This window comes from Rhinopithecus bieti, unplaced genomic scaffold (assembly GCF_001698545.2).
Source record: "Rhinopithecus bieti isolate Rb0 unplaced genomic scaffold, ASM169854v2 scaffold_30732, whole genome shotgun sequence".
NCBI classification, from domain to species: domain Eukaryota; kingdom Metazoa; phylum Chordata; class Mammalia; order Primates; family Cercopithecidae; genus Rhinopithecus; species Rhinopithecus bieti.
Window position 1 is genome coordinate 4,554,230 of NW_016814045.1, and position 24,068 is coordinate 4,578,297.

Consider the following 24,068-nt stretch of genomic DNA (forward strand, 5'->3'; position numbering starts at 1 on the left):
TTAACAGAAAAGTCCAGAATAATCACATTTTTGTAAGCAGTCATTTTGTCTGAGGACTGAGATTTCTACTGACTTTTAATTTCTTATTTTCACTTGTCTATAGTGTCTAATTTCTCTACAATGAACATGTACTACACTTATAATAAGAAAGAAACTCAATAAAAGTTATTGAATAAAAGAATAAGCAGCCAGAAATCTTTCTTTCCTGGGGAATTAGTGAGCCTCTTCCTCCCTGAGAGTAGAGGCTATAGCTGCTTTGCTGGAACCTTCCATTTGTCCCAAATGCTCCACTCTCTGCCAATGGGAGATGGGGTCTATATTCACCTGGTCCCTTCTGCGTGAGGCCACCTTGGCAGAAGTCACTGCCCCTCCCAGAGCATCTGACTCTGCAAAACCCTCTTGTCATCTGCGTTCTGGTAAACTCCCCACTCTCTGTGTTTTTTTTTTTTTTTTTTTTTTTTTTTTTGTTTTTTTGCAGGTATAGGGAGGGATAGTAAAAGCTCTGTGCTGCCGCCCTGGTTCTAAATGCCCCCTGGTGTTTTCTCTACACTCCCCTGACACCTTGATCATGAGTCCTTTTGTGAATGAACCCTCCTCAAATCACCTGAACGTAGAGTAGCATCTGCTTCCTGTTGAGGATCTGACGAATACACTTACCTGATTTGCTGTCTCTTCTTTTCCTAAGTCCTAATTTCCTAAAATAAAATGACTCTCCAATTCACCTGTCCGCCTTGCCCTTCTCTCCTCATACCCAGTCTTGCCCACTAGACATCTTCGTTTGGACAACCAGGCAGCTTATAAGCCTCCTGATGCCCACCACAGGAGTCTGACTTTGTGCTGCCAAAGCTAAATTCTGTCTTCCTCGATCACAACTCTTCGACTTTCCACCCACTCCAAACCTGAAAATCACCTTTGTCTGTCCCTCCTTTAATTTTGTACATCTCATCAGTGCCCAAAGCTTCTGAAATCAACCTCAGTAATGTCTCTTTCAAATAACCCCTTCCCTGTCAGGCGCGGTGGCTCATGCCTGTAATCCCAGCATTTGGGGAGGCTGAGGTGGGTAGATCACTTGAGGTCAGGAGTTCAAGACCAGCCTGACCAACATGGAGAAACCCCATCTCTACTAACAATACAAAATGTGGCTGGGCAGGGTCATGTGTACCTGTAATCCCAGCTGCTGGGGAGGCTGAGGCAGGAGTACTGCTTGAACTCAGGAGGTGGAGGTTGCAGAGCTGAGACTGCACCATTGCACTCCAGCCTGGGCTACCAAGTGAGACTCTGTCTCAAAAAGCAAAACAAATAACCCCTTCCCATCATTTCTCCAGCCCCTTCCTCCTTGAGTCCTCCTGACTGGGTCCCACTGGCTCCCTGCTTCCCCCTCAGTCTGTTATGTGTGACTTCTGGGTAAAGGTTCTCAAAATACAATTCGGATCCCATCCAGTCCCCTACTCAAAACTGTGCCCATGGGATCAAAACCAAACTCTGCAACCTTCCATTCAGAGCTTTAAAAGTACTCTTCAGCCTGTCTCATTCCTCACCACTAACAACCTTCCCTTCAATCAAACTGAACCATTGTATCTACAGAAAGGCCGTCCCACCTCCAAGCCTTTGCTCACACTGGGTCCTCTGCTGGATCACCGTCCCTCCACATTTCCAGGTGTCCCTCAAGACCACTCAGCAGCAGCTATCCACACAAGTTCCTCGACCCTGGCTTTCTTGCCCACAAGTAACCAGTTCATCCTTCCCAGTCATATAGCCCTCTATTTACATTTCTTTTCTGGAAGCTATCATTTTTCACGTGCCATTTGAGTGAGTGTCCTGATTAAGACTATATTTTCCTGGAGGGCAGTAACCTTTCTTATTTGTTTCTCTATCCCATAACCTTAGCAAAAAAACAAGTGACAGAACAGGTGCAAAGTCTACATGGTTACTGAATTAACAGATCTTCCTAAAGTGTAAACGTCGTTGTCCAGGTGAATGGAAGAAGAGAGCTGAGACAGAGGGGACAGGCAGATTCAGTGTCCAGTGCTGACCTCTGAAATGGAAAAACATGGTCAGTCCTTAGGAGGCTCCAGAGACCAAGACCCCAGAGAGGTTTGGAGGTTCCGTAGCAGAGGAGGAGCTGTGGTCCACGGCAGGACCCTGATGCCATCAGCAGAGGAGGAAGTAATCAGAGAGGTGGAGGAAGGAAGCCAAGGGAAGTCAAATAAACACCAAGTATTCCCTCCCTGTCCAATGCTGTGACCTGCATAAGCCACCACTCCCCCAGTGTAGACTCTACCCACGGAAGAAGGAAGAAGATAGAACTCTGGATTTGAATACAATTCTAAAATAACCACATTTACCTGAAAATGACTAGGTTGAGTTTCCTGCTTCAACCAGAAATGGAGTTTGGAGTCAGAAATTATGTGGAGTTATAGAAGAAAAAGTCACCATCTTCCATCTCTGAGTCGTATAATCATTTTAGACATAACATTGTGCACTTACAGAGTACCAAGTGCTTAATATATGTGATCTCATTTCACCAGGGAAACTGTATAATTTATTGCTTTAGCTGACAAAATTCTGAAGGAGGTGCTGTTAATAATTGCATTGAGATGCAGGCCTGAGCAGGCCATGATTTATGGCTGTCTTACATCTGACCCTCACAGCATCCATGGGAGAAGGAAACATGCTTATGCCCACTGACAGCTGGGGAAACCAATACTTGAAGTGATTAAGTCACAAGTCCAAAATCAACGACGGAGCTGCAGTTCAAGCCCAGGTGGTCATTTACCAAAGGCCATGCTCTTTCCACTTTGCATGGGACCGTGACTGCTGGCTCTACCCAGCTTCCCAGTGCGACCTTTCTCTGCCCACTGTCTCTCTTCTCTGGCCAACAGAAACACCATGAGACCACATATATAACATTGCATTTTTTCATAGCCACATTGAAAAGAAAAAGGAATCAAGTAAAATCTGTTTTATTATGATATTTTATTTAACCCAATACAGTTGACGCTTGAACAACACAGGTTTGAACTGTGTGGGTCCACTTACACATGGCTTTTCTTCAACCTCTGCCACCCCTGAGACAGCAGGACCAGCCCCTCCTCTGCCACCCCTGAGACAGCAGGACCAGCCCCTCCTCTGCCACCCCTGAGACAGCAGGACCAGGCCCCCCTCTTTCGCCTCTTCCTCAGCCCACTCTACATGAAAACAAAGAGGATGATGATCTTTTTGATGATCCACTTTCACTTAATAAATAGTAAATATATGTTCTCTTCTTTATGATCTATCTTATAACATTTTCTTTTCTCTAGCTTCATTTACTGTAAGAATATAGCATATTCCCAGCAACTCAGGAAGCTGAGGCAGGAGAATCGCTTGGACCTGAGAGACGGGAGATTGCAGTGAGCCGAGATCGCACCATTGCACTCCAGCCTGGGCAACAAGAGTGAAACTCTGTCTCAAAAAAAAAAAAAAATACAGTATATAATGTATATAACATATAAAATATGTGTTAATCAACTGTTTATGTAATGAGTAAGTCTTCCAGTCAACAGTAGCCTATTAGGAGTTAAGTTTCTGGGGAATCAAAGGTTATACACAGAATTTAGATGGCATGGTGGTTGACACTTCTAACTCCCACATTGTTCAAGGCTCACTGTATATTCAAAATGTTATTCAAGATGTAATCAATAGAAAATAGTTATTCATGAAATACTGTGTCTTCTTCTTCTCCCTTCAAACCCATTTCTTTGTATTCAGTCTTCAAAGTCAGTGGGTATTTTAACCTTACAGCATATCTCAATTTGGATTACTCACACTCTAAGGACTCAATAGCCACGTATGGCTGGGGTCTACCAGCTGGACAGTGAGGTCTAGCCCTGATCTGAGCAGAAGCCATTTGATTGGGTTCTTGATACACTGCCATCTGGTGGACAGACGTTCCTTGCTTGAAAAACCACCTCGAAGGAAAGTATCAGCATCTGGGAAAATAGCACAGTGGGCCTCAGGATCAGCTCCCCAGAAAGAACTTGGGGTTGGAGGGGTGTTGTTGCTGAAGATGTCCCCAGAGAAGATGTACAGCCATGGCGCAAACTCAAGTCACTTACGACGTCAGCAAACCTTGGCCATGGTGCACTCTTGTTTCCTGGTTGCAAAAGGATTTAGCAGAAAATGGTAACTCTTTTCCAGAAGGCATGTTTAAACAGCTCTTTAAAAAGCAGGAGTTTCTTTCACACCCAATTTCGCCACGTGGTTGTGTGAAGGGCTTCTCCCCAGAAATCATGTGATCTCTCTTTTAATTCATAGTAAAAACCTTTCTTCTGTCTTGGCCCATTATGGCTGCTATAACAAAATATCATAAGCTGACCTTATACACCACAGAAATTTATTTCTCACAATCCTGAAGGCTGGGAAATCCATGATTAAGAGTTGGTGTCTGGTGGGAGCCTGCTTTCTGGTTCACTGATGGCATCTTCTTGCTGTGTCTTCACGGGGGCGTAAGGACAAGGCAGCTCTCTGCAGCCTCTTTTCTAAGGGCACTAGACCTATTTGTGATAGTTCGAGCCTCATGACCTAATAATTTCCCAAAGGCCCCACCTCCCAACACCATCACCTTGGTGATGAGATTTCAATATATGAATTTGGGAGAGGACAGAAACCTTGAGACCATAGCGTCTGCCAAATTGTATCTTCCTCACTCAAATTGAGTGGGTGTGGTTATTCCAGAATTTCAGTGAACCAAGATGTATTTTTCCAACGTGAATAGTTGATTAGGAACACTTGATCAGGGTCAATGTTATTCTGTACTTCCGAATCACTCCCACATTTGAAGGGGAGTTTTAAAAACAACTTTGTGTGAATAAAATGATGTGTCTGCATCACTCCAGGAAGGAGTGTTTGGAGCTGAAATGACTTGGCAGAGAGAATAATCCATTGGGACATTCAATAACTTGGCATTGAGAGTGTTTTCCATGCTGTCCTCAGAATAGTGTTAGAATTTATATAAACACAGATGTGACTTGTGCCTTTAAGGAGAATACAGTCTTCCCAGGAGAGACATGAAAAACCATCATAGATAAACAGAAAAAAACAGCATCAAGGGCAGAATATAAATTGGATGTAAAACAAAGCATTTGAGGGCAGTGAGAAAGGAACTTCATTCTGGTCTCAGCTCTGCCACCCACAGCTGTGTGACCATGTCTCTGTCACACAGTCTCTCTGGTCTTCAACTTTATCATCTCATATTAGCAAGAGACAGTCTGGACAATTTATGCTTCTAGAATAAGGAAACAAGAAGAAAAGAAAACTAGTACCCAAGAACTTCAGTGACTGGCTCAGGAAGAGTTACTCAGCAGTGAGGGAGTCGGCATGAGCCCAGGCGCAAGAAGCCGGGAGTTGGAATAGGAAGGAAAGGTGTTCAGCTGGCTAACCTAGAGGAAAGTGATTGGCTGGAGTGTCTGGTTTATGTTTCAGGGATGGTTAGAGATTGCTCTGTTAATAGGCAAAAATTGTTGCCCTAAAGAACCTAGAATCTAAAGGGGTGTTTGACATAATCCAGAATAACAGGTAGCAGAGATTATTTTACAGAATGTTAGTACCTCATGATGTTAATAGATAATAACAAAACAGACCTCTTTGCCGTAAGACTTCTCAGAACCTTTAACATTCTATGATTTTCCCAAAGGGCAGAGAGTGTGCAGCATTTCCCAGACTTATTTAATGGTGAACACCTGTTATCCTGAGGCAGGCAGATTGCTTGAGTCCAGGACTTAGAATCTACCCTGGGCAACATGGCGAAACCCTACATCTACCAAAAATACAAAAATTAGCTGGGCATGGTGGCACGTGCCTGTAGTCCCAGCTGCTCAGGAGGTTGAGGTGGGAGGGTTGCTTGAGCCGCTTGAGCCCAGGAAGTGGAGGCTGCAGAGAGCTGTGATCACACCACTCCACTCCAGCCTGGGCGACAGAGCACGACGCTGTCTCAAACAAACAGACAAAAACCTCACAGAACCCTCACTGCTCTAGACCTCACTTCTTATAGATAGGGAAACTGAAAAGGCAAGAGGCAAGTCCAAATTTCACAAAGATAGTGGCAGAGCCAAGACTGGATTTTTGGTCTTTTGACTCCAATACCCAGTGACTTTCTTTTTTTTTCTTGTTTTTTTTTTTTTTTTTTTTTTAATTCCTATTATACACAATTTAAGACACACAAAGAGATAAAAAGACTAATACAAGATATCCATGCACCACTACCTAGTGTAAGAAATAAAACATCACCAACACAATACACCCCCCCTTGTGTACCTCTCTCCATTTGTCTCCCCAAGGGAACCCATATCCTGAATTTGGCGATATAATACATGAAAATTCTGGTGGAATTTCAAATAAGTCATATTGTCTTTAGAGGATCTTCTTAGCATCTCCCATGATTTCTAAGTTGTCATGGTCTTAGAATTCAAAACAAAATAAAAAAACTTCACTTGGCCCAGAAGAGCAAAGATTAAAAGCCAGCCTCAAGGATCCCCAGCTTGGCTACCTGCAGCTCACAGCAGCTTGGAGAAATTTTATGAATCGGTGAACTTTTTCATTCTCAGATGGACTCTTCAGATGGTTTATCAATTCTGTTAGATGCGGGGGTGCATCTGGCTTTATTCTGTGTGGAATTTTTGGATGAATTCACTGCATCACCCCTCCCCTCCGCAGGCCAGATGGGGAGCCGGGTGCTGTATAAATGTTTAATTGTGGCTCAGTAAAAATATTTGCTTTCAGTAGCTGGAAGCTACAGAACGGAGGTAGCGCTGTCTACTAGAGTTGCCAGACTTCATTCTAATGAGAACAGAAATAAAGGCTGATTAAATCAAATTCCCCATAGTGTAGAACCACTTAAATAAATGTTTCATATTGTTTGCATGATGATTTTAAAATGTAACAGCTGCTTATGTAACCATTAGGTTGGACATAAATCATTCATCGCCATCACTGCTGTCAAAGCAGCACTGGCTCCTTTTCTTCTGCTGCTGACATTTCCATTACTAGGGAGCTTCCCAGACATGCTGTTGGGTTTCCTGTCCTTACCCAAGTGCGGGGTAGCAGGAGACCGAGGGAGGAGATAAGGAATGAAGAGCAGGCACAAAGCCGCCATTATCGAAGGCCTACTTTGCACATGTCCCATTGGGCTGGCATGTCACATTTCATCCTCCCCACAAGGAGGCATCACTGTTCCCGTTTTATAGATAGGGATGCTGAAGCCTATGGAAATGAAGTGAGCTGCCCCCAGAGTAGGGAATACAGCCCGTATGGCCAACTCACACAAGGCTGTCCAAGAACAAAGGGTGCATCCCACCCCAAGGCTCCACACACCTCAGGCCTTTTAGCAATGATGAGATCAGTGAAGAACACACCAAGACTCAGAAAACTGCAGAATCCTTTGGGCTGGGGCTAGGGGTGGGGCAGGGTAGATACTGATCCAAAGGATTTGGACTCCTTTTCTTAGGACAAATCTCCATCGTCTCTCCCCTGTTCACTGTGACAGCCTTCTGGCTCCCTTGCCTCCATTCTTTTCCATCTCAATCCATCATTCACCCAGTAGCCTGAGTGATCTTTTAAAAGTAGAAGTCAGATTATATCATTCTCCTGCTCAAAAGCCTCCAGTGGCTTCCCACCACTCTTAGAATAAAGCCTAACCTCCCACCTTGGCCCTCAAGGCCTTTTATGGTATGACCCCTGCCAACATTTGCTCATTCGTTGCTACCCTGCTCCTTTATCTGGGCATCTTGGCTTCTTTCTGGTCCTTAGGCACAATAAGCTCATGCCTACCTAAGGGCCTTTGCACACGCTGGAACCATCCTCCTCAGACCCTTCCCATGACTAGTTTCAACCTGTCATTCAGACCTCAGCTCCAAATCACTTCCTCAGAAAAGCCCTCCCTGCACCCTGGATTGAAAACTGCCCTCCCCTGCACACACTCCACACCATAGCTCTGTCTCATTTACTTTACAGCACTGAACACTGTCTCTATTTCTTATTTGCTATTTTCCTGTCCCACTATAATGTAAGCTGCATGAGAGATATCTGGCCTGTTCTCCACTGCTTCCCCAGCCCTAGAATGGTGACTGTAATGTAGTACGTGTTCAATAACTATTAATTAAATATATGAATTAACTTGTCTCATCCTTTCCCCCTGCATCCAAGTTGGGTGAACCCTGACCTGGCCCCTAGAAAGAGAGAATTTGATTCTGAAAACCAGTTCTTACCTCCAGGCTAAGGCACCATGCAGGAGCCTTTCTCCAGGTGGCCTGGCCATGCAGGTGATGGCAGTCACAGAGTGAGGCAGAGAGCTGCTGGAGAAAAGCCAGGAGGCCCTTTGGGGTTCCCTGCATTCCTAGGAAGGAGGATCCCTTGGATCCAAGCCCCCAACTCTGCAAAGCTGAGTCTAAAGGATACACAGAACACAAGACATCCTTCTGTTGCCACCAAAGCTTCTGACACCCCATTTTAGCTGGAGAGAGACTTGGGCGCGGTTCTTGAATTGGCTGCAACTCCACCCTCCCTCCTGCAAGTGCCTTTTCCTCTGCCATGGAGGCCTCTGTGCCATGGAGAGGACCACTAGACCTCTTGGGGTGAGGGCTCTGGGTGTCAGTCCCCTATGCCCTAGCAAGATCTGGAAGGCAGGAGCCACCTTCCCGCAGGCAGGCAAGGTCCTTGAAATACAAAGTTGTCTGTGGCACTGGTCCATTGACCATCCTACTGCTTCCAGTGACAGAAAATGTTGCATCAGTGGCAGCCATGGGGACAGCTTCCTAGTTCCTGAATTGCAGCACTGATCCGTGGTGTGCTGTGGGACTCAGGCATTTTCTCAGCAGCTTTTGAGGTAGTGGCCCCAGGCAGGTCAGTTCGGCAGTGTCCTGGGGGTCATTCCTGGAGGCCCAGCCTGGTGGCCACTTCTTCAGCCCTTCCAGTGGCTGATTCCTTGCAGTAAGTCCCTTCCTCCTCGAACCACTGATTGATGCAGAGCTCCTGCATGGTAGGGACTGGTTCTCTTAGGCCCCTGTATCCTCAGGCCCAGCATGCTTGGGAAAATGTTTGCTAATGCTATGTGACTCAAAAGGAATCCTATACACACACACACACACACACACACACACACACACACACACACACACACAATTTTAATATTATCAGTCACATCAGCCCCCTGAGGCAGCTGCTCTGTTCCAGACAAATCTTGTTAATAACACTCTTATTTTCCAGCTCAATTTGGAAGCCTGACCTTGTCTTGCTTTGCCTCCTACTGAGAGTTAATACTGGGACATACTGAAGGGCGAAGGCTTGAGTCACAAAGTCACAGGAATTTTGGCAGTTACGGTCTGCATGACACTAAGCAAATTAGTTACCACTGGGACTCAGTTTTACCAGTCTGCAAAATGGAGCTATCAGCTGCATCTAGCACTATGGGCGCTGTGAGCATGGAGGGCAGTCTGCACAAAGGGACTTCCCAGGTTCACGCCACCAGTGAACGGTAGGACGAGGCCCTGATAAGCACAGCCTGCCATGGGGAAGGGAATTAATCCCCAGCTCAGAACCCCTGCATCCTCACCCAGGGGTTCCCTGTGCATGCAGGTGCTTGGTAAATGGCAGTTGCTGTCAGCACTGTCTGATTTACCTGAAGGGAACAGTTCACACTCCACCCAGATTTTCACTGCAGCAGCCAAGAAGGAACTTCTGGGAAAGCATCTGCTTCCATCCAACTCCCAGGAAGGGTTGGCAGAGGGTGGAGCCAAGAACCCGCATCCCCTACCAGCCTGCAGAAAGCAAGCCATGTTCTGGCCTCAGGAAGCAGAAATCCAGATAGAAACCATCCCATGTGCAGCCTTTGCATGGTCACAGGACCAACTCCATAGGGAGAGGAAAGAGGCCTCCTCTCAGGGATGGGGAGCTGAGAGCAGGACAGACCTTTTCTGACTCAGCCCAAGGAGGGCTGGAGCAGGGGCTGCAGGTTCCCTGCTTTGTGCTACAACACAGGGCAGGGGAGAGTCATGGCCTCCCAGATCTTCTTCAGGTTCACCTGCAAAATGGAGATAATAGCATCCTCCTCTCCAAGTCATGTCCTTAAAGATGTGCTGAGAGTCACCAGCTAGGCAGACCCAAGGCAGCCGTTTCTGGTGCATTAGGACTATCGGCCAGAACCCCTGCATTCCTAGCTCCTCCTGCAGCCTCCAACGACCAGGAGAGAAAGGCATAAGGTATAAGACTCTGGGCCAGGTTCTGGCAGCTTATGGCTACCCTTTTCTTGTGTCTGGACAGGAGCACTTTAGCTACAATCAGCTCATCTAATCCTCACTGCTGCCCTATGAGGCAGGCATTCTTACTTCCCCAGTTTTGAGATAGGCACAGGAAGGAGAAGTGACTTCCCAGGTTCACGCTGCCGGTAAGTGGTAGGACGAGGCCCTGACAAGCACAGCCTGCCATGGGGATGGGAATTCATCCCCAGCTCAGAACCCCTGCATCCTCACCCAGGGGTTCCCAGCCGATGCGAACAGGGACGTGACCAGTCTCCACTGGTCCCCTGTGCTAGGTCACCACCTTGCCAGCCTGCTGCTGGGCCCCAGGGCTGTAGGGTCTGCCACCTGTAGGGTCTGTCACCTCCTCAACTTCCTCTTGAGAAGCTGCTCCCACCCTCTCACCTTCCTCCAAAGGGAAAGCGTGCTACCAGGCAGCTGGAGCGAGATGGCCCACAGACAACTCTCCCCATCACGCTCCCTGCAGCATGAGTCCCACCCCCAACCCCAGAGTTGGCAAGCTGCCCAGAGCCTCCCAGAGGAGGCCTATGGGTTAACTTCATATTTGGTATTTTCAGCATATGGTAGAAAAGAAATAGTTTTGTTATATTTACAAGCGTGATTTTCCCTTCCCAGAATGCCTTCCTCTCTCCTCCATGTGGTGAGCTCCTATTCATACTTCAAAACCATGCTCAACTATTCCCTGCCCACCCGTTTCCTTCCACTCCTCCCCTTCTAATGTGGATGTGTCCCAGGGACAACATCTGTGTTCCTCAGTGAAATTGAGAGAAGCTGCTCTACATAAGAAAAAAGAATAAGGAGGTAAACTAGAAATGGGAGGAAGCTGGGAAAGGCAGGGTTGGTGGAAGGACTTATGGGGATGCTGTGGCAGCCACCTGAGGGTAAAGAACTTGAGAGCCAGGGTAGCTATGCTTAAAGGACTTTGCCACAGTGCAGAAGGTAGGATGCAAGGCCCTCTTCAGTCTCTCCATGAAAACCACAGTCAAAGTACACATTACTCAACCATGCTTTGGAGCTCGACTTGGGCTTAATGCTGTCTTTTTAAATGATTATTATTAAAACAATATTCCAGGCTGATGGAATTTAGCAACAAGGAACATAATATCTGACACAAACATAGCCTAAGCCTTGATATTTGTCACCTTATATAGCAAGAGATCAGGGTGTTGAGAACTTTAAGGGCAGCTCCGTTATGTCCAGGCTCTGGGCAGTTTCTGGGATTCTACCTGCTGTCACTCCAATACTCACTGGCGGGGGCTGTGTCTGGTACAGACATCACAGCCTCATGAAACCACCTACACTAAAGCCAGTAGGAAGAAAGGTGTGTGTTGCCTTCACCTTCCCACCCTTTATGTGGGGAGGAAAATATTTGCCAGGTGACCCACCTTTCCCTTCTCAGTGCCCCTTTGATCAAAGTCTGGTTCTATGTCCCTGCCCAGCTGCGGGTGGTGCTAGGTAAGAAGGTGTCTGGGATTTGACAGTCTGCTGTGGGGGCTAAATAAGGAGGACATGAGAGGTCTGCCCTCTGCTTGTACTCCTCTGCTGAGGGAGAACTTGCTGCTCCTGGATACTACCCTTTCCCATCATATCATGTCCTGAAGTGTTAAGAATTTTTCCCATTGAATCACTTGAACCCAGGAGGCAGAGGTTGCAGTGAGCCGAGATCACGCCACTGCACTCCAGCCTGGGCAACAGACTGAGTCTCTGTCTCAAAAAACAAGCAAACAAAATTGACTTTCTCCCACTGAGCCCAAGGTGCTTTCCTGGTAACTTCTCTTTGACCCAGTCCTGCCTCCTGCATCTTCCTTCAACAACCCTGTTCTCCACATCAGCCACCAGAGGGAACATCTTAAAACGCAGCGCTAGACTGGGCATGCCATTGTCTCTGCTAAACCCCTCAGTGAGTCCCCAGTGTCTACAGGATAAAATCCAAGCTTCATGGCATTGGAGGCTCACCACAGTCCTACTTCAGCCTAGTCTCTCTTCCTTATTCTTCCCCTACATATATAGATATATTCTCATACCATAGGTGAAGCAACTGAAATGCTTTTTATTCCCCTGACACTTCTTTTTTTTCAAATTCTTGTTGTACAAATTTATGGGGTACATCTGCAATTTTGTTACGTGCATAGATTGTGTAGTAGTGAAGTCAGGGCTTTTAGGGTATCCATCACCAAAATAACGTACGTTGTACCCATTAACTAATTTCTCGTCATCCACTCCTCCCCTACACCCTCACCCTTCCAAGCCTCCATTGTCTATTATCCCACTCTCTACATCCATGTATACAGGTTATTTAGCTCCCATTCATGGAGGGAACATGTGATATTTGACTTTCTTCACCTGGCTTGTTTCACATAAGATAATGAACTCCAGTTTCATTCCAGTTGCTACAAAAGATGCCTCACAGAATTTTAAATGCTTATGTATACAAACACACACCCTCTTTGTATTCGGCTACACAAAACTAACAAACCTTTGCGAAATGTAACCTACAGGAAATACGATCACATGCAACGCTGGACATGAGGCAGATGCAATATACAAATCCATAAGGTAGACTCAGGTATTTCAGATCCTGACCACGATCTCAAGTTTACTTATTAGACCACAGACCAAAGACTCCCACTGATGTCCCCACAGATTTCACCACTTATTCCTCTTGTCCCACACACTCTACTCCAAAGTCACCCTCCTCTAGAGGATAGTCACCTGAGATACTTCAGCGACCTGCTCACCCTGGAAAATCAGGTGACAAGAATCATCAGTTAAGCCTGTGGACAGTGAACATCTGTTGGTCTGCATGGTGTGGTGGGGAGAAGGCAGGACCTAAAAGGGGCTTTTCATGGTTCCAGTTCCAAACCTCTGACCATTCCAGTCCATGCTGCAGGCCCCCATTCTATTTATGGTTAGAGCCACACGACTTACATGTACTGTCTCAGGTGCTTCTTGAAACACTGTCTTCTCCAGTTTTTCATAAGCCAATGCCCCTGACACTTCTATGTTTTGTCCAAGTTGTTCTACTTGCCCAGCATTCTCTTCCACCTTCTCCAGCTGTCAAGCTCCTACACACCCTTCAAAGTCCAGGTCATGTGTCCTCTCCCTGACAATGATTCGAGCTGAAGGAGATTACATTGCTACTTCCTTGGCTCCTATCATGCCCTGTATGGCTAGTGTAGCACTTAACATTGCTTGGTGCTTGGTGACTTTCCCAAACGTTCATCTGTACCCAAAGATGGGAAAGTCCTCACTTTCCCATCATTTAGGAAATGCTTGCTAAACCAAAGACTCAGCCCCTCATCAGGAACCAGTGAAGGATAGAGCTGGGAAAGAGGAGTTGTGGACGTGGGGACTATGTGAGGCTCACGGAGGTGAGCCACAAATGGTAGCTGCAGCGACGATTGTCGTCCTACTGTTACTATGTGATTACTGATCTCAGCCCTTCTCTTAACTGACCCCTTCCCTAGTCTCATAGATGAGGGGCCAGCCTGCCTCTTAGAACCCAGAATTTGCTCACTGTCCATGACTTCTTCTCATGGCTGGGAACATTCAGGCAGGATCTGGTCCCACTCGTGGGAGGGGAAGACAAAGAGTGCCATCCCTCCAAGTCCTCCCTTCCTGCAGGACAGATCCCCCTGCCTCACTCCATCTGCAGATGCTGGCAAAGCACGTCCCAGCCCTCGTCTCTGAGGCAGAGAAACGGATTCCAATTAAGGGACTTGTGGAAAGTGGCCTCATTTTACAAGCAATTGGGTTGTGAATCGAAGCGGGCATTAAAGTTTACAAGCTAGGCTGGCAGAGGAGCCAGCAGGCCTTGCTGCCACTGCCTGTCAGGAGACATCTTCTCCAGTTACTCGACAATTGTGTGGAGTGAGTGAGGGGCCGGCACGGATCCCGCTCTCCACGGCTGGCGGTGGAAGAAATGCCCATTCATTTGTCTTCTTAAAACCAAGAATCAGGCTGCGGGAGGGCACAGGATCGTCTCTCTCCTGATAGGCTTTCCCCTTCTCTAGCCTTATGCAAGAATCTGGGGATTTTAGTTGGTGCTGAGAAAATAAGGAAAGAAATCACATTCGTAGACCTCTGCTCACAGCTGGGATCCCCACGCAGCTGAGAAATTTCCAGGAAATCACCTGGGTTCAATGGAGGAACTTAATACTTCAAGCTGTCATCTGGTGGGAAAGGGTGGTGGCAAGAAGTAACAAGATCTCCCAAATGGATCCAACAAGAGAGAAGGCCTCCTCATTTCCTTCTCACCCAAGCCCATGGGGGCCCTGGAAGACAGAGGTTACCGGGGCATCCAGGGTCTACATGGGCTGTGCTACCCAGACCTGGTGCAACGGGGCCAGGCATTCCCGCCAAGGCTCTGCCACCTACCCAGCAGGACCCATGAGCTCAGCACCTTTCTGGACTTGAGATGGGTCTGGCTTTGGCCTTTTCCCTCCAGGCTTCCTTCTGCCTCCTCCTCCCCACTGACACCTGCCTTTGCTGTCCCCCAGGACATTCCGCTCTCTTCTCAAAGGCTCAGGCCTGAGAGGTTGCTGGTGGGCAGATTCCATCTCATGGTTGAGCTGTTTGGCCTCAACAGCATTTTACTCCCTCTGCCTCTCTCTTCTCTCTCTCTCTCTCTTTTTTTTTTTTTTTTTTTCGAATTGAGCCATCTTCTTACAGCTGAGGTTTTCATATAAAAAAGCAAGTTGCTGGTTTCTCTTTAAAAGTAGGGCAATCTGGCAGTTCTGGGCTCGTGTAAAACAATTAGGTAGAGCTAAAAACAGGGGCTTTTGATAAAGCCTGAGCTCCCAGCAGCCAAAGGACTTACCACACCCTTAAAAAAAATCCCTTTCTGCACTCATTTTTATCAACTCCCGCCCCTGCAGACATGTATTGTAGGTTTTAACTAGAAACAAGAGGATTAGCTTTATTTAAACAGCAAAACTGCTTAAATGAGATAATACATGTATCTGGAATGGTGCCTGGCACCTAACCTAATCCTTAGTTAATAAATATGTATTGAGCAAATCATCTTGATTATTAAAAAGACAGGCCAGCTGGACACAAGGATGCTAGCTCAGAGCTGGCACTTGAGGGCTCAGTAGAATATTCATGGCTTGGAGGAGGGGCTATGATACGAACCCATATAATCAGAGAAGTTCAGATGGGACATGAGAACCACTTGGTAGCCTAAATCCAGAGAAACTAAAGCCAGACTCACACTCTGAAGCTGGCGAGTGTTCATTTTTGGAAAGTAGAAAGTGATGATGTGTTATACCAAGAGACTCCCGGGACAACATGCAGTGAGCAGTTGTCCATTCACAGAGTTGTCTCATTCACAGAGACTACCTTGAACCAGGCTCTTTCCCTACATTTTGTTATTATATCCTCACTACAACCTTCTGAGGTGGAAATTAATATCCCCATTTTACAGATGGGTAAACTATCTAGTGAGGGTGACAGATATTATTGACATGACCATGAGAATAAATATAAATGAGATAAATTCTCTCTGAAGGAAAGGAATAGGGATTTACAATGGTGTAAAACAAAGAAAATGGGCCTGGTCTAAGCGATCAGAGAATGTTTCTTTAAAGAAGTGACATTTAAGCTGAAGTCTAAAGGATTAAATGAGTGTTAAATAGGAGAAGATTGGGCAGGAGGGAAATATTATCCATGGCTCTCAATCCCAGATGCACAATTTGAACCACTTGAGGTTCACACACACAAAGAAAGCATCATGACCTGGTACAGTCCCAGTCTAATTAAATCAGTAGAACCCAGGTACCAATGTTTTTATGTTTATTTTTATCTTATTTATTATTATTTTTTGAGATGGAGCCTCGCTCTGTCACCCAGGCTGGAGTACAGTGGCGCAATCTTGGCTCACTGCAACCCCTGCCTTCTGGGTTCAGGCGATTCTCCTGCCTCAGCCTCCTGAGTAGCTGGGATTACAGGTGCCCACTACCACACCTGGCTAATTTTTGTATTTTTAGTAGAGATGAGATTTCACCATGTTGGTCAGGCTGGTCTCGGACCCCTGACCTCAGGTGATCCACCCGCCTCAGCCTCCCAAAGTGCTGGGATTATAGGCATGAGCCACTGCACCTGGCTGGTGCCAATGTTTTTAAAAGCTTCATGGTTGAACCACTGAAATGAAACCAAAAGTAAATCCAAAGCTCATATACTAAAACAATAGCCATTAATAGCTATTGAGTAAATAGAGGAGATACTCAGTGATAATGAGCAGGTAGATCATCAGCATCCTTCTCATCACCACTACCTCTGCCTCCTCCAGATCATTTGATAGCCTAAGTCCAATGTCAAAGGAATAAAGGAAATCTGCCTCTGTTGAGAGCTTGCTGTATGTCACGCACTATGCTCAATTTGTCACTTTGTTTCATTTAACATTTACCGAAACCCTTATTATTTCACAAATGAGGACACTGAGGCTCAGAACAAGGCACCAATTTGCCCAGGATTTCACAGCTCATCAGGGCAGTGGGGGACCCTCCTCCAGGCCCACCTGACTGTAGAGACCACACTTTTTCCCGTCTCCATGCAGAGGGGCCCCTGCTCACTTTGGCTCCCATTTCCCAGCCTGAATGCCTTGATTGGGCCGCACTGCTTTGGTCTGACCACAAAAAGAGTTTTGTAGATTTGTACCCACTTTTCTCACCACGGTTAAGAAAAGGGACGAAAATTGAACCAAGCTATCTAGGTTCAAATGCTGCTTACTGGCTATCAGACCCCAAACTACTTGTGGAGCTCCTTTGAGCCTCAATTTTTTTGTTTTCTATAGCATGGGAATAATATCAGTACCTTCCTCAGAAGTTTCTTATGAAGACTAAGTATGTATGTGTTAAGATTCATATTAAGTGAGAATTATGCGTGTATGCATATACACAGAAGATTAAGTATGTATGTAAGCATATATATATACACACATACATTTAGAATAGTGCATGACATACAGCCAGTGTTCAGTTAATGTCAATTATTGTTAATATTATCCTATGGACTGGAGTGAGAGGCCCCCCGGGGTTTTTGCTTTCCAGTCCCCAATTGGGTGGCATCCTGGATAGGGTATCATCATAGCTCTCCCCAGGAGACTGGGATAGGGAATTGTAAGAGCACTCAGGTTGGAGGTAGGATGTGCACCAGGGAAGCTCAGGCAGGTTGGAGGTAGGAGGTGCACCAGGGAAGCTCAGGCAGGAAGCTGCTGTCACTAGGAGCAGCAGCCAGGGACCTGGGTTGACTGGGGGGTGGATCGGGGGGTGGGGTGACATGTCTATCAAACCTCCTCTAAAAACAAGATGGGGCCTGGTGCAGTGGCTCATGTCTGTAATCCCAGCACTTTGGGAGACCAAGGCGGATGGATCGGTTGAGGTTAGGAGTTTGAGACCAGCCTGGTGAACATGGTGAAACCCCATCTCTACTAAAAATACAAAAATTAGCAGGGCGCGGTGGTGCGAGTCTGTAATCCCAGCTACTTGGGAGGCTAAGGCAGGAGAATAGCTTGAACCCAAGACGTGGAGGTTGCAGTGAGCCAAGGTCGTGCCACTGAACTCCAGCCTGGGTGACAGAGCGAGACTCTATCTCAATCAATCAATCAATCTATCAATAAAATGCAGGATGGAAGGAGGCGCCTAGCTCTCAGTCAGCTGCCAGCCCACAGCCTTGGATGCCACCGATGTGAGCCTGTCTGGGCTGAGGCAGAAGGGGCCAGTGTCAGGTCCTCAGACAATTTCCCCCTGGTAGTCTGGCCTGAGGCCCACCCAACCCAGAAAGCCAGCCCTGGCCAGCTGCAGCCAGTACCACCTGGTGACCAGCAGAGAGCAGCACAGGCCACAGGCTGGCTTTTTCTTGGTGAAATTTTGCTACACCGTGTAGCCTCTTGGGTTCAGTGTCTCCCTGTTCTTCTCTGCAGGCCGGAGAAGTCCCGGACATTATCACAGGCACCCTGCCTCATCCTTATCCTCATCCCCAGACTCTGAGGTCTTTCTGGACTCTGTTAGCATATTTCAGAGCTTCACTGCAAACCAGAAACGGGACTTTGAGCTCGCGTTCCAGGGCAGAGGGTCCTAGCGCCTGTACGTGCAGACAGCGCACCCCCAACATCCCCGAGATTCCGCTTCCTCATCTGGAGAAAGGGGCTGGAAGGGATGGTTTTGGGGGCTTTTTTACAAGCTCACCAGGGCCAAGTGAGCTATTTGCCCTTGCCATTCTCTCCCAGGAGGAGAAGGCATAAGATGATGCTGAAGGCACAGGCTCTGGAAGAGGACAGGGTCGTGCTTAATTCTGCCTTGTTACGTGATTATGGACAAGCCTTCACTGACCTCTGTGGAGTGATGGATAAAATCTGTACCCCACGAGGTTACAGGAGAACTACATGAGGGACCACGTGCACGGAGCGCAGCAAGATGCTCAGGAAACAATGCTATTGTTTTTCAGGTTACATCTTGAGGAGACCACCCAGAGGACCTTTTTTCAAGGACCGGTATCCAGAATTTCCCTCCATTTCCTACAACACCTTCTTGTTTTCACGTGCAGGGAGGCCACCACTACCTGAGCCAGACCACCCCCTTCTTAAGCCAGGGCCTGCAAATTGCTGCAGGGCTGCCCCCTCAATCTCAATCAGACATCCCCATTCCTGCCCACCATTCCCAAAGCCCTTCATTGACCGAGACCCTGGCCTCGTCCCAATCCTCTGTAAAGTACACATGCATCTTACAGGACTGTGGAGCCGAGAAGGTGTGGGGCTGAGCATCTACCTTTCCACAAGCTCTCCAGGGGGTTCTGAGGCCCACAGAATGGAAGAGCCACTGCTCTAGGCAATGGCATAGTATTCTAATAGGATTCTAAAACAATTGATGAAGGCCCATGATGGGGACAGGAGAGCTGTTATGCAAATTCCGGCCATTCAAGGTTATTAATTTGCAGGAGAGACTGTAGACGCTGGGTAAAAAATGCCCACAATATCAGGCAGTCAGGAGGCTGCCCCACAGGGCCTGTTCCTGCTCCGCCTGGTGAGCAGAAAGGTCTCAGGGACCAGCTTTAAAGGATGACAGGCCTCCCGCTGGGTCACAGGGCACAGCTACCAGGACTGAGGCCAGAATGAAGAAGATCCCCTGTCTGGCTCAGTGGTTCTCGGTCTTGAGTCGGCACTGGAATCCCAAGGAAGGCACACGGAAACCCCGAGAGCTGGCTCCAGCCCCAGAGCTGACCTCAGTACATCTGAGATGAGGCCAGAGAAACTGCATTTTGACAAGTTCCCAGGTGTTGCAGCGCATGTGTGTGCATGCATGCATGCATGCATGTGTACATGTGTCTGTGCCTGCGCATATGTGTGTTCCCCTGTTTTCTGCTTTCTGCAGTGTTTTAGCTCAGACTTCCTGATTGGGGCCCCATTCTTGACTAGAGGCCCAGTCTAGACCTAGAAGAATAGTAATACACGCCCAGCCCTTTAGAGCCCACAAACCCTCCCACGGCCATTGTTTCTAGGCCCCATAACCGCCCCATAAGCTGGTTTTAAAAGTGTATCTGTAGGGGAGAAAAGATTTCTTTCCTCATCCATCACTAGGTTCATGGCTGAGGCACCTGTAACAAAAGACAGACTCACAAGAGAAAAGCAACCAAGTAAATAAGTTTTGTGTGGCATGGGAGCCTTTAGAAATGAACACCCAAAGAAACAATTTTTTGCCAAGTTTGATGAAGAAGCAGATAATTGTGGAGAAGTATTATTGGAAAAAGGTGGTATGGTAATGACCTAAGTGGCATTTAGAAGGTCTGTTTGTTCAGATTCTTCTCTGTGTCCCTGCATCTTCATAGAGAAGGACTTTCCTTCCCTGTGGGTCTAGGGAAGGCACCTCTTAAATGAAGGTTTTGTGACCCACTTGAGAAGAAAGTCAGGAAATTCTTTTATGGCCTGCTTCAGGGGAGAAGGGCAGGAGAAGGTCAGAAAGTGACCTTCCTGCTTCTGCGTTTTTTCTCAAATGCCAAGGTGGCAGATCTGGGACAGTGTGTCCTGAACTCCGTCATATCCATGACTGTCTGCAGGCCAGTCACTCATGGCCATGAATGTGTATTGACTTGTGAGATCCTCCAAACAAAACTTCAAATCTCTGCTCACCCCCATTTGAGGGACCAGAGATGAGCCAAGAGACATGAGGCAACCTTCCCAAGGGAGCAGAGCCAAGATTTGAACCAGGTCTGTTGGGCCCCATGACCTAGGGCTTGAAATCCAGTGCAGCACAGGTATCTTCCTCAGCAGGCTCAGAGCTAGGAGGGGGACTGGCTGGAGCAGAACAGACCCCTCCCCCTTCAAAGCGGGACTTTGTCCTTGAGCCCTGAGCAGCCACTCTGGACAGGGTCCATGGAAGAAGGCAATCCTCCTGCCCACCATGCTTCCTCTGACCTCTTCCCTCTCTCAGATGGAACTGCAAGAAGATCCCAAACCATCCAGATTTCCCCTACCTCTGGGCCTTTGCACAGCCTTCAGAGTAGCACCGAGGTGATCTCCTGGGCCATCAGCACATGACCGAACAAACTTTGGGCCACGAAGAAAGGCTCCTTCCCCGGAGTTGGCTCTGAGGCCAATCCCCCAGTTTCACACCATATTACCATTCCTAGCCTTGGTCCCTCCACAGAGCCCCCTGCCTGCTCCCTGCTGTCCTTCCTGGCACCAGCCTCAGTATTTCCAGAAACATATGCAGAGGCTCAAGGCTTAGAGGACTGGCTTTATCAAGAGGCTCTGGAAGGCTCTCTGACCCTGGTGGAATTTGGCTCTCTCCATCCCTCTGGATGTTATTCAGGCCCCGAACCTCACCCAGCCTTGTTAGTGGCTTCTCCTTCCCACGCAGGCTGTGCCAGCACTTCTCCCTCAGCCTTGACCCCAGACTGGCACTGAGCTTTTCCCATCAGCCCCTTGGCTTACTGCAGACAAGGCTCTAGTGTTCAGACTCTTGCTTGAGCTCAAAGTAGGGCCCACTCCGGGCTTGAAAATACCTTGTGTGGGGACAGCAGGGAACACTGGAGAAGTCAGGAGGGTCTCCTGTCCCAGGTTAAGGAGCTGGCCCAGAGGCAGCCCTGGCCTCCTCGCCACTCCCCTGAAATAAATTCTTCATTTGAGGGAGCTTTCTAAAATAACATTTTTAAAATTGCCCATGGACCTGCCCAGCTTAAAGCCTTCTACACTCTTAGAGGGGGTGGGGGGCCACACGAAGTTCTAAAGTTAACCCGTGCTCTTTCTTACACCCAAGCCATTGCACAACCCACTCCTTTGGTCTAGAACACTCCCTGTATCTGACTTCTACATGTTTCTTCCTCCAGGAAGTCCTCCCTGATGTTCAATTCCCCCTCAAAGGACTGCCCAGCATCTGGAGCACCCTGCACCGAGCGGCACATTGTAGTGCTGGAAACGTCCAGTACTCCTTTGTGCCTGGACACTGCATGTGGGACTGTCCATATGCCACCCAGATCCCTCGGGTACCTTTCACCACTTCTGAGCACTCTTCCCCTGGCTTCTGTGTGTTTGGCTTCTAAGAATCTATTGGGAAGAAAATATTCCCTCTCTATCAACGTAGATCCTAGTGGTGGGGTGGAGGGCTACAAATAACTGACAATGGACAGATTCACAGGAGAAAAAGAATCAGTTGTACTCACATGCCTGGGGAAGATGGAACAGCTGAGAATAAGGGCTTCTATATCTATTTAATAAACCAGGTGAACTGGATGGGGTTAGGGCTGCTGTGGAGGCCCAGGAATCAATGAGAAACCTTCAGGTTTCACCTCTCATGCCCTGTTCCCTGACCTCATGCCACCAGATGCAAATAAGAAGGAAACTTTAATTCCACAAATTGCAGCATTTATGAAGCTCGGCAGGCAACCTGGCAGGCAGGTACAAGTGAGGAACAAGGGCCCTGGGCTGGGCTGCCTTCCAGGCAGGTCTCCTCAACACAGGCCACTGCAGGTTTCTCCTGCAATGTGTCAGGAAAGCCTGGCACAATGTGGGGGGTGGGAGGTGGGGTGGGATGCAGAGCTCAGCATCTACCCACCTGGCGCTTTCAGCTGCCACTCCACAAGTAGGAGGCTGCATGCCTGCTGGGGCAGAAGGTGAAATCCAGCCTGACCACTTTGTGGGGCTCATCTACGAGAGCCTTGGGAGCAGTGGCAGGCTGCTGAGCAGGGGGTGCTGGCCTGAGGAACCCTCAGCCTCAGTACTCCCAGGTGGAGCCTACAGGAGCAGGCCTGGCAAGCCCCTAAGGCTTCCAGCAACATTCCCCTTCCCCAGTGGCAGTGCCAGCCCACAACTCATTCACGGGACACCAGGTGGGCTCCTTTCTTGTGGGCCTGGGGCAGTCTGCTGAAAAGAAGTGGGCTTGCAGCCTTGAGGGGGCTTAGAGCCTGGAGAAGAGGCCCATCCCTTCTTTCATACAACTGGGGTGTCGCTGGCTGTCCACAGGTGGCCATCCATGTGCTACGGGCTGAGTTCTGTCTTCCCCAAACTCACTGCTGAAGGCAGGACCTTGGAATGGGACTGTTCTTGGAGACAGGGCCTTTAAAGGGGTAATTACATTAAAGTGAGGTCATTACGGTGAGCCCTCATCCTATATGACTGGTATCTCCGTGAGAAGAGAATAAGACATAGACACACAAAGGGAAGACCACGTGAAGACACGGAGAAGGCGGCCGTCTGCAAGGAAAGGAGAGAGGCCTCAGGGGGAACCAATCTGCTGACACCTTCATCTCAGACTTCAGCACTGGAAGAAAATGAATTTTTGTTTAACTCGCCCAGTCTGCGACACCTTGTGATATCAGCCGGAGCAAACCAATACACAACGGCCCAGAGAGCTAAACAGAAAAGTGTGATAAGTCCATTTAAACCACAAATACACAGCGGTGGTCCCAGATCCCAGAGCAGGGTCTCAGTCATTTTACAGATGACAAAACTGAGGACACCGAGGAAGGGGGCCTCCCCAAGGCCACACAACAAATTGTAGGAAATGCAGAACTGAAGGAAATTGATTCCCAGGGGAGGGCCCTTGCCTGACCCCCTCCTAGGGGAGTGTCAGAGAGTTTCCAGGAGCATGAGGATGCTGAGACCACAGATGGGGGTTGTTTCGTGGCTGAGTAAAGGGGTAGAAGCCAGGCGAGTATGACGCATGATCCCTCTTGACGGAATCAGAACACAGATATCTGGAATTCCCATCATGCTCCCACCACAGATTCATGGTGGAAACTTGAGCCTCATCTGCTTATCTCTGAAGTGCAGAAATTTACAGTACCTACCTCCAGGGAGAGTTGGGGGTTAACTGATATCATGATGTACAAAACTGTAAGCTGTAAGGCAACGGAAGAGTGGAGGGTTTGTCCTTGGCTGAAGCTCCCGCCCTGGACAGCATGGAGGACCCAGGAGTCAGGCTGGGTTGCCGGCTCACAGGCGTTCTCTCCCTCTGGTCCAGTGCCCTGGTTCCCATTGTCCTGTCTGAGCTCCTTCTTTCCATGCTTCTGTTCTTGCTTCCTTCCCTTGGTCTGCCGTCGCCCTCTTTGTCAGTGATCAGATGTGACCATGGGTGACAGGCACGAATTTTAGTATGCACCCTCAGTTGTGCAAGAAACGTGGCTTCCTTTAGTTCCCATAACTAAACTTTATTTTCAGTTTGCATTGATCTTCCTCCAGCTGTCCTCCCAGCCCAGCAGGGCCTCTGCCCTGGCAGGGATGAGATCAGAACTCAAAGCCCCTTTCATGCATCCATGTGTGCACAGTTACACACAGATCTGTCTAAA

The 24,068-nt window shown here is 48.0% G+C and overlaps 1 protein-coding gene and 1 long non-coding RNA gene across 2 annotated transcripts in view; both read left to right on the top strand.

The window, feature by feature from the left end:
• LOC108513610 (uncharacterized) overlaps positions 1–5,723 on the top strand; it is a 34,729-nt gene extending 29,006 nt beyond the window's left edge. The window contains exons 2-3 of the long non-coding RNA XR_001880957.1: positions 3,303–3,525; positions 4,878–5,723. This is a non-coding gene — a long non-coding RNA (uncharacterized LOC108513610). The remainder of the gene's footprint in view (positions 1–3,302; positions 3,526–4,877) is intronic.
• The window catches only part of KCNIP1 (potassium voltage-gated channel interacting protein 1), a 394,968-nt gene that overhangs the window by 67,070 nt on the left and 303,830 nt on the right, over positions 1–24,068 (top strand). The window lies entirely within an intron of this gene.